This window comes from Armigeres subalbatus, chromosome 2 (assembly GCF_024139115.2).
Source record: "Armigeres subalbatus isolate Guangzhou_Male chromosome 2, GZ_Asu_2, whole genome shotgun sequence".
Lineage (NCBI taxonomy): Eukaryota > Metazoa > Arthropoda > Insecta > Diptera > Culicidae > Armigeres > Armigeres subalbatus.
This window is the reverse complement of record NC_085140.1, coordinates 368,914,884-368,928,788: the sequence shown is the minus strand read 5'-3', so window position 1 is coordinate 368,928,788 and position 13,905 is coordinate 368,914,884. Positions and strand designations below refer to the sequence as shown.

The following is a 13,905-nucleotide window of genomic DNA, read 5'->3' as shown; positions in this document are numbered from 1 at the left end:
TTGCTATGGCTGGCTGGAGTAATATTTCAAGCCTTTAAATATGTCCAAGAAGATTTAATTGTACAAGAGCAATGGGATAACGCTAACTTCCATGAACCTTGAAGTTGCTCTGACTATTCGTTAGAGAATATTCCTGTGCCAAAGGAGCGTGACTTGAAAAAATCTTCAACCTGTATTTGTCAATAACACTTGATATTCTTTTAAGACCAGTTTTGTAAGATAAGCTTAAAAAAACTAACTAAAAAACTAATATATTTGATCGTGCTCGAAAAATGAGTTAGTTTTGAAAGTTTATTATTTTGACTATATCTTTCAATACAAAACAATAAGACAGCATTTTTAAAAGCAACTTGTTGCAATAAATCGGTTAAGGCTAAATGCTCGTTAAATTAATGAGTTTGTGGCCATAACTTCTGGGCACATATGGCCCGATATGATCCATTTCTAAAAGGAAACAATGAAACAGGATTCCTTGTCCTTTACAACTTGTAAGTAAATACATAGGTTAAGAATGAGTGTCTTAAAAATAAGTGAATCTTTGAAATGCATTGTGCGAATAAAAAATGGGTCCCGTTAGTTTTATTATTGTAAAAAATAGTATATTGGCCATCCATAACTTCCATAACTTGCTGCTCGCAAACCGGGGTTGGGTAAGTGCCGATCAGCCAGTATTCAATATATAACAATGGGACCGAATGACCCAACTTATTGAGAGCAAATCAGTTAATGGTAAGTGCTTGAAAATTTGGCGAGATTTTTTTGCCTCCTTCATGCGTAAAACAATGTATTTTGCTCATAGCTTCTAATCCCATAGTCCGATCACCCCTTTTTTCAATAGGAAACAATTGGGCAGGATTCTTTGTCGAATGTTTAGTTGGTTTAAGTTAAGTCTTTCAAGCTAGAATAGTTTTTTTTTGTTCTCAAGGTGCCCCTGGTATTCAGAAAATACGATCTACCCGATCAACCTAGTCCTAAATGTCAAATCTGTGTAACCCTAAACATCCCAGCAGGTCCGTCAAGCTGATAGGATTTCACTCATTACTTACACAAGCTACGGTGGACCCTCCATGAGTCAATGTTCTAAGACCTGATATCGACTCATGGAACCAAAATATGTTATACTAAAAATATTTTCCTGATTATTCTGATGAATCTTTCGAACAATTTTCCAAGGAATTATTCCACATCTATTCCAATACATGCATGATTCAATGATACCTTGTGGTTAGCTTGAAAACGTTTTGCAGTACCTTGAACATCTCGCATTCCTGAAATGTGATCACTGACTAAACGAAAAGGATAACTTAACTTGATTGGGTGTTTATAATTATATAATGATGGGGTATATGATTCAAGCATTTCAGATAACCGCAAATGACTTGACAATAGTCGGTGCAAAGTGCAAGGAACTCTACCAGGGCTGACAATAGTTATTCTCGTTTTATGAAGAATGGGAAAAAAATATAGTCTTCTTCATAACATTGAACAACGCAGCACTACCACGAAGATAGTCGCGCAGCCAAGTCATGTAGATGGCCATCGCGACTTCTTCACATAATCGATTGCAAGTTATTACCGACGGATTGGTTAAAAACAGAATGGCATCTCAAATAAACAAATAGTAGGAACTCTGGTAACATAAATCTATCGATAACGTTTATATCGCCTTCATACAGTACAAATTATTTTTTGCAAATGTTTAAAAAAAATCTTCGCATGGCAGCTGCCTCTTGAAGTATAATAGTATAAAGTCTTCGTGGTTCAATGTCGTCAGAACGATTTGGTTGCACGACGAAAGCCACTGTCGTGTGCGTCATCGACGATGCGACGAGTAGTAGTGAAGACACTAGAACTCGTCGCTACTGAGACATTTCCGGCTGTGGCGATGATTATTGACAGCCCTGGCTGTGATAAACATTTTTAAACCGTTCGCTCCCGCAAAAGGTTATTACAGCTCGATTTGGCATAAAATATTTTAATGGTACAGTCCTCCTTCTGTTAGGAAGAAAATGAGGACGGCATCATTCGGCAGAGCATGCTGGCAAGGATCCCGTGGGCTTCTCTTGGGACCTGGAATTTTGACCACGATCCACGCAAGCTGTAAAGAATTGGTATCACCGGCCATCGTGCACAGGATCCGATTTCCTTCTACAAGGAGAGGGACCCTATGTTACCCGGCTGACGCTGCAACTAGCCATCAGCACAAGATGGCGAAAGAGTAAGATGGCTGCCTCTGCACAGACAGACAGATGGAAATTATCCAGAAGCAAATCCTGCGTACTGGTTGAAGGCTGGCGATAGAACGCCGGTTAGGATCTGCGCCACAGCGTAGTCTTCAATCCTTTATAGACTGGCGTTGACGGTGCACTTGGTTGTTGCTTCTATGACATGTGGACAGCGTTTTTACCAAGTCTCGCGTGATTTTTGAAAAAGGTCGTAAGTCCAAAAGAGAGGCTCTCTTTGTTTACTTTCTCTTTCGATTATTACGAAGCAGTACTAATATTGACATCGGATGATTCAACAGAGATCAAAAGAAAATAGCTTTGTCTAGCGTGCTGAGGTGGTAATATTGCAATAAATGCAAAACTAACTATGATATTAGTGAAAGAGAGCGTAATGAAAGAGAGTCTCTCATTTGAACATACGACGTTTTCAAAAATCGTACTAGAAGTTTACCCTCGTTCTTCAGCTAACCTTTACCATGGGAACCTACTCCTGGAAAGTTAGTCCTAGGTCGATTGACGCTCGAAAAACTTTCACGATCTTCCGGTTGGGCATAGGGTGCTCACCTAAACTGATGTTTGGTTCTGATAATTAGTGCCTCCACTGATATTTCGGGAATATTTGTGGGAGTTTTTGAGGACTTGGTTTGTGAAATGTCAAAAGAAGTGAATTTCAGGAAGTATCTGAGCATTTCTGGCAATTTCTTTGGATTATTAAAGACTTTTTGCTTCATTGGGGTCAATTTATGGGCAATTTATGAAACCTTGTAGTTTCAAAATCGTAGAAAATTTCAAAAAGTTCTCAAAAACTACAAATTTCCACATTGATTATTGGAATCTTTAGATTTCCGAAGAAAAATCTTAATAATTCACAGGCAGGGCTTACAAATTACGCAACGCTTACGTAACGGGGAGAGACGAATTAAGCAACCGTTTTATATTGTGACACAGGGGGAGAAGAAGTTTATTAATCGTTACGTAACAAAATAATCAAATTGAAAACAAAATCAAATCGGATACGTAATTTGCGTTAAAATAATGTCCTGCCTTAAATGAGGATATAACAGAAAAAAAACAACAATTACGGTATTTTGTGATATTTTATAACAATTGGGCAATAGGAAGAGGAAAGTTTTCAATAGTTATCATTAATTTCATCAATCTCCGGGAGTTCCTATCATTTTCATAAATCCATAAAAATATTTATTTTGTCTTTATTATAGAGGTTTGCAGCCCTGAGCTCACCTCTTTTTATAAAAATAAATACTTTGATTAAAAAACGGAATCCATTGTGCGATAGTCAATGGTTTTGCGTACGATCAGTTGCCTAGTTGTATTAAGCATAGGGGAAGTAGGGGCAATATGCCCTAGCTAAGCAAAAACTGCTTCAACGTATTAACTGTAGCGAGTTTCATGGATATTTTTACATCATGCTACAGTTAAACAATATAGCTAACTGATGTCATCTAAAAATTTGTAGAAAATCGCAATCATATTGATGACATTCCATCAATCTCCGATCGCCACCAAGAAAAAAATTAATCCACCGTTAAAAAGGCGAACGATAGAACACGTGTTGAGTGAAACGTCTGTATATCTGTGCTTTTAGTTTGAATCGTCTTTTATATTGAAAACTTGTGTCCTTATTGAGTCTACATTTTGATAGCTGTGATGTTTTTCTTTACGCTCAATATTTCCTCGTAAAGGCATTGGACTCATAAAAATCTCGATATTCACAACCGGAGTTGATTTTGAGTCTTATCAGATTGAAAGTATCAATATTGCGTTACAAGAATTGCATTGGCGCGGTTTCTTCGCATGCACCTTGATAACATCTCTCCGGCATTATCGCTTTCAATTCCACACGTAAGTGTTTTCCCTATACACATGAATAAAACTGAAATCAATACCACTCAGAACCTCCCACCATGAACCAATCGACCGAAAAACGGCATCGCAATGCCATAAAATATGCATTCGGTCGAGATTACCCTTACCCTTTCAATCCGGTAATGGAGCCAATTCCAGTGTATTAATTTTCCACCTTATCGGACACCCTCTCATGGGAGCAGGGAGAACATTTAAATTCGATTCAGAATTCAGAGGCGGAAAATAACCTATGATGTTGCAACGAACGAGGCCCAGCCAAACAGCTCAATTAAAAATTAAATTCGATCGAAATGTGCGTTTGCATAGCAGGGGCGGTGGTGTCGATGCTGAAACGTGTGCGGGGAGACCGGAACGCGTTCACCGAATATCGAGAAAACGAGATTGAATCAGTGGAAAACGGCTGAAAAAAAACCTTTGCGTCGAACTGCTGCCCTTTTCACCCCACATTCGTACCACTTTTTTTTATAAAATATTAATTATTTTTTCATACCTGTGAATTTATGTAAATTCTGATTTTAATTAAACACGACACTTCATTCCCTTCGATTTGTTGTATTGTTGATGCTTCGTTCTCTGTGTATATTTTTTTTCGGGCACGTTGTTATTCCGTTTGTACATTCATATGCACTGAACCGAGCAATTTGTTTTTATTTTTTTCGGCCAGTTCTCTGGGCAGTAATTATTACAGTTGTCGTATTTCTTGTATGTTTAAACAGCTAGGTGATTAAATATTTATAAATCTGACTGATATTGGTTTGCATAAATAAACTTTCCTTCCGCGGTCGTCACCACCAGTGTCACATTTGAAACCACTTTTTCCCTTGGGGTCATACACAGAACAGACACACTAGACAAGGCTTCTGATTTTTAAGGTGCACTCGCTTAAGGTACACCGTGCTTCCTGGATGCTTTGGCTGCTCCGGTTCCAGCTTTTAATCAATTGGGTAAATATCAACGAACTGTGTTTATTTGTTGAATTCGTTTGATTTCACATACTTATTATCTTCTTCTGCTGTTAGGTGATTTGCTTTCCGGGTTGCTGAAAAATTTCAGTATTTTAACTCTACAAGCTCGTCTGTCTTCTCAAGAATCAAGTCAAGCAAGTTGATGAGTTAATCAATCCTTTTATTCAAAAAGTTGGCACAGGCGGAGCGCATGTTATTTTTTAGAAAGGTAGAAAAAGGTGACCACCCAAATATTTCCATTTGAGGAGATGCGTGTCACCTGAGCCAACGTTTCGATATCTGATAACTGGGGTCACACGCATTGGACAAAGCCGGCTTGATTCGAGACTCACTCACTTGAGATACACCACTGCTTTGGATTCAGCTTCTAATCACTTGAGTAAATATTAACGCACTCTGTATTAGTTGAATTTGTTTGATTTTACATCTTCATCATTTTCTTCTCCTGTGCAATCAGTGGCTTACGTGGTTGAATAAACAGCCTCAGCGATGCACTTTTCACATTCGTTTCAAAGCTTGAAGCCTGCATGAGTGCGTAAAAATCCTGTAAAAACTGAGCAAAACACGCAAACACAAACGCGCACAGCCGGACCATTTCTTGACGGCCAAGCTACACTATTCACCGTTTCACGCGGAGACGAACTGGAGCTTTGGGCCACCGCAGTTAGATGTCGCTACTGTCAAGCGCACAACGCACGACTCACTTCGATTTGTATCAAATTCTGCGTCGCCACGAATTTTCGTAACTGTGGCGATGTCAACGCACCGCAGATGGTACTTAATTTACGATAGTTCTGCAGAAAACACCGAATATTGCGTCCGAAATCTTTTCCACCGCAGAAAATCCGTTCCTAATTGATTAGCACTTGTACAAACAGTTGTTGAAAATGATTTCGCGTCAATTTTCGGCAATTTCAGCTTGGTCGCTGCTGGGCTGGTTGCTTGCCGGCTTCGGCTGTATCGGTGCACGCGGTTATCCCCACACAGATACACTCGCGCTCGCGATTGGGTATCCCCTTTTGCTCCCTTCGCGGGCCCCCAAGCCGGACGGCCACTCCGCGATAGCGCAAGGGTTGTTGTTTTTGTTGTTGCAGTTCCTCTGTCCGTTCCCGTTGAATCGCCTATTCACGCTACTAGTGAATACCCCCGTGGCCCAGAGCTCCCCGTTTCTTCGTTCGCGGGTGTTCGCTCTCTCGTTTTCACTTCGGCTCGCGGTTCTTTTCATGACACTCTCGCTCTATCTTTGGTTAGTACACGCTAGTCATTCAAGAATATGAGAGTGTATATCAGACCAATATGTATTTATATTTGTATACTTTTTTCTTTCTTTTCACTGCCGAGCTTGTGTGTTTGCTTCTCACTCTCGTGTCATTGAACCTATCCATTTTTCATGAAAATTTTGTTCTTTTTTCTACGCTGTCGCTGGCTAGGGCTGCTTTGATCTAATCGGAAATTTTCGCACTCCTTCTTTGCGCCCATTTTCACAACAGATGATCATCAAAGCAACCCGATGACGACGGCGGCTACCGTCGCTCGTTTCTTCGGCTATTTTCGCAGAGAAAATGAATGACACTTGCACAACCTTTTAAATTTTACTTTTGCAGCACTGACTTCATGCGTTCGGTGCTCTAAGGTGTGTTGGTGCCATGCAAGCTATTTTGATTCTACACTTTCGTATCAATTTTCCACACTTATCTTCGAAGCTCTAATTAACCATTCATAATCCCGTGTAGAAATCACACAAAAGTGAACATCAAAACTATATACAAACTGAGAACGACACGTTTCTTTCCGCTGAACTGCTTCAGAATCGCATCCGAATTCCCCGTAATCCTGGCCAAAGCTATTAAATCACGATTCCCGTCACCCAAGCCGGAGGACGTTCAAGCCGTCCCGTAAGCCCAACCAAATCCTGTGGACAGTTCTCTCACTGCTGCTTCTCCTTTAATTTCTTGGGCGCCACGACTAAGAAAACGCCAAAAGGGCACACCGTCGCCGCGTGAACAAAATCTTCCGGAACCAACGGAACGCGAAACCACCACTTGGACCCGGTCTGGAACTAGGAAACGAACTAAGAACCGACAGAACCGCTATATACTGACACATTGAACGGGGCCAGCGTATCAGCAGAGGTCCAACATTTTGCGCGCTCTCTCCGGCACTACTGATTGAGGTGAGCGCCGCACGCGAGTCATGCTTCTCCGCCATCGCATCGAGAGGTGTGCGTGGTGGCGGTGCCGTTGACCGAGCTGAGTGCACAACCCAAACACACCACCGTGCGGACCAAAGCACAACATAGCCCGCTTCCCCTTTGATCCCACACCCATCCGAGCGGGGAGCGGACACTCACTGTTCTGAGCAAATGGCAATAATATGAAGAAATATTATTAAACAAATAGTAAATTGTTTTACACTATCAAACATTTTCTTTCCAGGCCACATTTTTTAAGTTAGCTTGAAAGAAAATTGCACTCGAGTAGGGACATATTTTTTTTTTTATTTCAACCCAACTAACATTTAATGTCAATGTAAATGTTATTTCAATTCGTTTATACGGCTTCAAGCTGAATGTGTGCTATACATATGATCAAGAACTTCTATTCAATTCCTTTACCAGCAAATCTGGCGAATCTATTCAGCTGTTTTTGACGTGCCGGCACAACTACTTTACAGCATGTTACACATTTTTTTCTCAATTTTTACTAAACCATTTAGTAATATAATTCGCTTCAATGGCGCTTATTTAGATTTTTTGAATCTGTTAAATAAGTTTTATATAGCAACTGAATTCAATTTGATTAAAAATTATTTGAGAGGAGTGTAAATTTCGGAGTTTATTTAATTTTTTTTTGTGAAAACTGAAGTATCAATTCTGTTGCTACCTAGATTCGAACGCCTGATCTCCTGATTCAATGGCTGCTGCTCTGTCATTACCGTCACTTTGACATATGTAATAACAAAGAAAATTATGGATGTGCTTCTTCGCATACCCTATATGTTGTTTTACTAACGCTATTTTCAGATTCATGCTGTATAAACGTTAGAAAAAGGCCTACATGCTGCTTTTAGCACATAAGCTTAAAAATTATGCTTTCAGCATTATTTCAACCATTATTCAAACATTTGTCAGCATGTTCTGTTGGCTAACTTTTATGCATCATCAATCGCTGAAATTGTTTTTAGGCAACATTTTCTCGATCTGTATAGTATAGATGCTACTCTGGTGCTAATCGTTTAACAGTAGCCGTCAACAGAAATATCGCTTCTAAATGGCTTGTTTTCTTACACTATCTGCTAGCATTAATGACAGCGCTTTGTCAGTTGCTATAAGAGCAGGTGAAAACCTTTGTAGCTGCATTACAGAAATCAATAGCTCATATAAAGCTCCGGCAACAAAAATCAAATGTAATCATTGCGGTTTTGACGTTCCATAGTGATAAGCTATTAAAAGAAGCAGTATAAGCTTTACTTAAGCGTTGTGTAATCTTCAAAGATGCATAAGTTGCCTAAAAGCTTCGTTAGTTCATTTATAGCGCCATTACGCTATATTGTTAGTGCTTAACAACAGCGAAAACGTTTTCATTGTGAATGCTACTCACCGTAATATGGAAAGTTGCTAACAAGCAACTCAATTACATACATGAGCTCTTAACCGATGAGCTTTGTTGCTAATTTAGACAGAGCTGTTTTATGAATATATGAAAGCTGCATAAACGATAAAAGATGAAATATATTCGGTACAAACTGACTAGCTGATAGATATTTGGGTAATAGTCGAGTTGAAGTTTAATGGATTATTTGCGGAGGCTTTTCTTTTATTCAGCATTGGCTGCTTTTATTCAAATATTATACAGCCAAAGGCTAGAAGTTGAAGCTTTTAGCATCAAAATTGTTAGTTGGGAAGCTTAATACGAAAATAATGAGGAACCCAATGGTAAATTTGGTTTATTCAAAAATGGTTCAATTCTAGTAGTCAAAGTTTAACTGCCAGGTAAAGTCGTTTATGACAAATGAAAAAGGAGAAAGTTACTTTAATAACTTTGATATCATGTGCTATTGCTTTGTGGATAATTTTTGCTCATCTATGAGAGTTTTGAAAAATGATGATTAAAATTGGCATTCAAAAGGGACAATATTTAACTATTCATAAAATTAAAACTCGATTTTAAGAACGGCTAGACAGTCTTCAAGATTTAAACAAGATGTATATTTGACCGACGTTTTGACACGGGGATGGTGTCCTCATCAGGGGAAAAATACTCTGTTTGTTTCGAGTCTATTGTTTAGTCTAACGTTAACTGTCTGGTAAGGATTTTTCTGGAACACGACTTCGAGAACACACAATTTCAAAAACATTGCCACTGACAAATAGTGTGACTCCACACTAGATAAAACTCCACAAAATCTCAACTAGGACCAGGCTCAGCGTAACGTCTCCAATGTGTAATATTTCAGATGACGTTCACTGAAAAAAGTTTTCATTAGAATAGCTCAAAAGTAAAACCATTGGTACCATAAAGAAAATCGGCAGCATTTAGGAAACCATATGGACTCTATAAACACGTACAGTGGAATAAAAACTCGAATAGAAATTGGACCGTGTCTCCAAATTCCATTTGGTCTTATCGAATGGCAAAAAATACAATGTGGTTTTTTAAATTTCAATATTGACTTCCTTGGAGACTTGGTGTATGATATTCGTTTATTTCATGGGATTCTTTGAGGCGTTTTAGGAACACATGTAAGTTTGATAATGTACTTGAGGTAAAGTTTGGAAGAAGCGGTGGAATAATGTTTGGTAACTGGCCTTTTTTGACAATTGGCTTCAGAACTGGTCGGGAAATATATTGACGCTTCCCTACCATTGTATTATATGAAGCAAGCACGCTTATTTTACGATGTGTTCATAAAATTGGAAAAATATTCACGTAATAGAATCTGTAGCAACACAAGTCAGAGCAATTTGGTTGCAGTAATTCATATACATGACTTTTTGAAAATGCATATGATTGTGACTTAACAGGTAAAACTCCTTTAAAACAATGTTTCGTCACCAAAATTATGTTTCAGAAGACAAACAAACAAACTTATTTTCTGAGAGATTTTTTCTTAAATTTTGGCGAAAAACAAACTTCATATAAATATATGTCTTTGAAGTACTCAGGTGGATTTAGGTAACTAACGTTTTTGGATCTAATAAAGACATATTAGTGTTACTACGATCAAATAAAAACGGATTTGATTTTGTTAAGAAATAGTCGAATATTCCTGTAAAAAATCGGAAGTATTTGATTGACGGATTATAATTATTATAATAATTATTCATAATATTTCTATATTTAATTCTATAGCATTAGAGTGACATTTTTGTCTCATTTCAGTTAACGAAACCGATATGCGATTCCTTCCTAAAAACGATCTGAACCTATTTTTTTTTTAATTTCGCCTTTAGGGAGACCAATTGCGGGATAGAGTGGTCAAAAAGCGAAACCTTAAAGAAAAAATGTTTATTAAAATTATAACAAATAATAACTTTACGATCTATTTGACAAATAAAAATACATTCAGGATCCGGCAATTCAAGTGCTACATTAGCATAAACAGATAAATTAATAAAAACTAAAATAGGGTAACCGGGTAATAGTGGAGGTAGCACCAATAGTGGAGGTAGTGAGGTTTTAATGAGATTTATCATATTTATACACTTTACGATGGTTTCAGTTGATGCGTCGTGCTTTAAATATCCTTTTAAATGCAACTTACCTTAATATTTCGCTTGAAAAACTATTGAAAACAATGATTTTCCTTAACAAAATTGACACCCTTGCACCTATAGTGGTGCAACTGTACCAATAGTGGCGAGTCTCATAAGAAACCAATGGATAGCACCACTATAGGAACCAAAATTAATTTTTACCGCCACTAAAGGAACAGTGTACCCATAGTGGTGCAAGCAATATTTGGTAATTGTTAATGTTAAATGACATCTATCTCATTTTTGTTAGCAAATTTATTAGTATATCTATTGACTAAGATAATAAAGCAATAAATTTCCCATAATTATCAATTTTTAAAAAATATTTTCTTTTGTGGATCTACTAATACCTCCACTATTGGTACCGTTACCCTATTTCATTTCAATTTCATTCAATTTTACTAGAAAACATATCACTTTTTGAAAGTTCACTGGTCAAATTTATCTTTTTCGTCCTTGAGTTTAACCACTCGTCGCAGACTTGGACAATAAACATATCGTTTTAGAGCATTCGCGGCCTTCAATATACTCCAGACAGTGAAATTTAGAGGATTCAGAACCGGTGAATTCGCTTGCCGCGCTTAGCTCGAAATGAACCCTGCAAAACCCTCTATTGGGCTTTCTTCGATTTTTGAGCCGGCATCTAATTCTGTCGTAAAATCCAACCCCTGGTATCAAAATAACGACGTATCCACGGTTCGACGACGTTTTGTAGAACTAGTTCCCAATACGTACTTTGTATAGTATTATTTTTATTCACTTATGTAGCAGTTCAATTGCTGGACCCTGTAATTATGTAAATACATTATAACACAATTTGTTTCCTTGGACTTTACTGTGAGAGTCTTTAACGGTTTCTTGTTTTTATATTTATAGTATTGAAATATTTTTTAAAACAATTAATCACATTATAAGAAATTGATACGCCGAACAAGCAGCTCTGAAGACATAATTTTCTCGTGCGATGGTGAGCCATATTGTGATAATGTGGCAGAGGGTTATCCAAAACTGCAACGCCGTTAGAAGTAGTTCACGTCCAACTACGTCAACATAGAGACGCAAGGTTGCTCACCTTGGTGTTCATATGGCTTATCTTTCATAAAAAAATAATATTTTCAAAACGGCTCGTCCAATTGTTGCATTTGTTCAAGGGTCATGGTGTTAAAATTATGAATCAATTTTGTGCTTCAAAAAAATATATTGTCAATAACTCTAATTGATTCATTTGTTGTTCGACTTATGATTGGAGTCTTTTTAAGATTCTGAACGGAATCTGTCTGAACCGATACCGAAACAATCTCGATCGAAATTCCAGAAGGGTTTCGTTAGGAAGCCCAAAAAACACCGTTCAGAGGTCCAAAATGATTCCGTTCGGAAGCCCAAACAGATTTCACTCAAAAACACAAAAGGATTTCGGTCGAAAGCCTAATTATGTGGATTTCGTTCAGAGGTCCGAAAGAATTTCGATCTGAAGTACAAATGTATTCCGGCCAGAAATCCAAAAGGATTCCTTTCGAAAGCCCAAAATGATTTCGTTCGTAAGCCCAAAAAAGATCCTTTTGGAACCCCTAAAAAGTTCCATTCTGAAGTTCAAAAGAATTAGATCGAGTTCCCGTTATGAACACGAAAACCAAAAATGATTTCATTTCTATGTCCCAAATGGTTTCGTTCCGAAGTCCGAAAGAATGTCGTTCTGAATCTGTTCGGAAGTCCAAAAGAATTCCGTTCGGAAGGCATACAGTATTTCGCTCAAAAACACAAAAAACTCAAAATGATTCCGTTTAAAGCTTAAAAGGATTTCGTTCGGAAGCCCAGGTGGATTCTTTTCAGAAGTTCAGAAGAGTTTCATTCAGAAATCCAATAGGATTCCTTTCAAAATCTTAAAATGGTTCTGTTCGAAAGCCTTAAATGGTTCCATTTGGAGGCCTGGAAGGATTCCATTCGGAAGCCAAAGTTGACAAGTCTTAATTTTTTCCAAGAGGCGGAAAATGTTCGATCTAAAATTTCAAAAATGTGCCATTCAGAAGTTCAAACGAAATTCATTCGAAATCCCAAAGGTGTTCTGTTCGGAGTTCTAGTGGATTTCCGTTTGGAATGGTTCCGCTCAAAAACACATAAGGGTGTCGATCAAAATGATTTCATTCGTAAGTCCAAAAGGGTTCAGTTCGAAACCCTTGAAGATTCCGTTATAAATCCCAAATGTACTTAGTTTAAAAGTCCTTCTTTATTTCTATTCTTCTTCTTCAATGACTCTTCATTCTAGCAGGAACTTGACCTATTTTTCGACTTAGTATCCAATCAACAATTCCTCAGTTATTACTTGTAAGTTTTTCTATGCCCGCCATTGCATGAGTATGCAATCCCACGCAAAACAACACTATCAACAGGTAGTCGAAGGCTTCCCGTACGTTTTGATGGTGTTGGTTTGCGTGGCATTGCCATCAGATTCGTCAAATCGACGTTTTAATGTTTGTTCACAACGGCAGATAAGTCGTTTTGAAAATTTGACATTGAATTGATACATTATGTCCAGGTTGTCGAGAATGTTTCCTACCCGAAAACATTCTAGACCAGACCGAGTATCGATCTCACCATCTCCAGATTGGCGATCCTAAATCATAAAGCTGTGATCCCCAAAGTGCGGCCGTGGACCACATGCGGCCCTTCAAGCATTTTCCTGAGGCCTGTAAAGGTTTTTTGATAATACACTACATGTGGCCCATTGTTAGGCGTTATATGACAAGATAAGCTTTTCGTTGTGTCAATTTTTTCGTTTCATTCGGGGATTCTGTTTTCACCTTTATGTTTTTGATATATAAAGCATGAACCGTGTTATCATCATGATTAATGAAATTAATCACTTTATCAATATTATGTAGGCCGATCCCAACAGCAAACATACTTCGATGTTATTGCCCCGGACTATAAAAATAGCAAATGTGTGCTTTTTCTTCGTGGATATAAACGAGCTCCATGTTGAACTTCCTGTAAGAATTATTTTGCATTATACTGCTCCGTAAGAAGAAGAATGCTTTAACTCTTAAAAATAAGTTAGGGTTTTGCGAAATTCAAA

General features: G+C 37.9%; 2 protein-coding genes across 16 annotated transcripts in view; one reads left to right on the top strand and one right to left on the bottom strand.

The window, feature by feature from the left end:
* LOC134213044 (probable nuclear hormone receptor HR3) overlaps nt 1-13,905 on the bottom strand; it is a 566,164-nt gene that overhangs the window by 166,640 nt on the left and 385,619 nt on the right. For 3 of the 14 annotated variants that reach the window (XM_062691554.1, XM_062691555.1, XM_062691556.1), the window contains exons 1-2: nt 5,414-7,173; nt 4,603-5,151 (exon numbers count right to left, since the gene is read on the bottom strand). The exons of 2 other annotated variants lie outside the window; for them this stretch is intronic. The gene's annotated coding sequence lies outside the window, so the exon portion shown is untranslated. 9 more of the 14 variants (XM_062691552.1, XM_062691546.1, XM_062691547.1 and 6 more) reach the window with 9 other exon arrangements.
* Nucleotides 1-13,905, top strand: part of LOC134213046 (endonuclease G, mitochondrial) — a 458,875-nt gene that overhangs the window by 333,043 nt on the left and 111,927 nt on the right. The gene's annotated exons all lie outside the window — the stretch shown is intronic.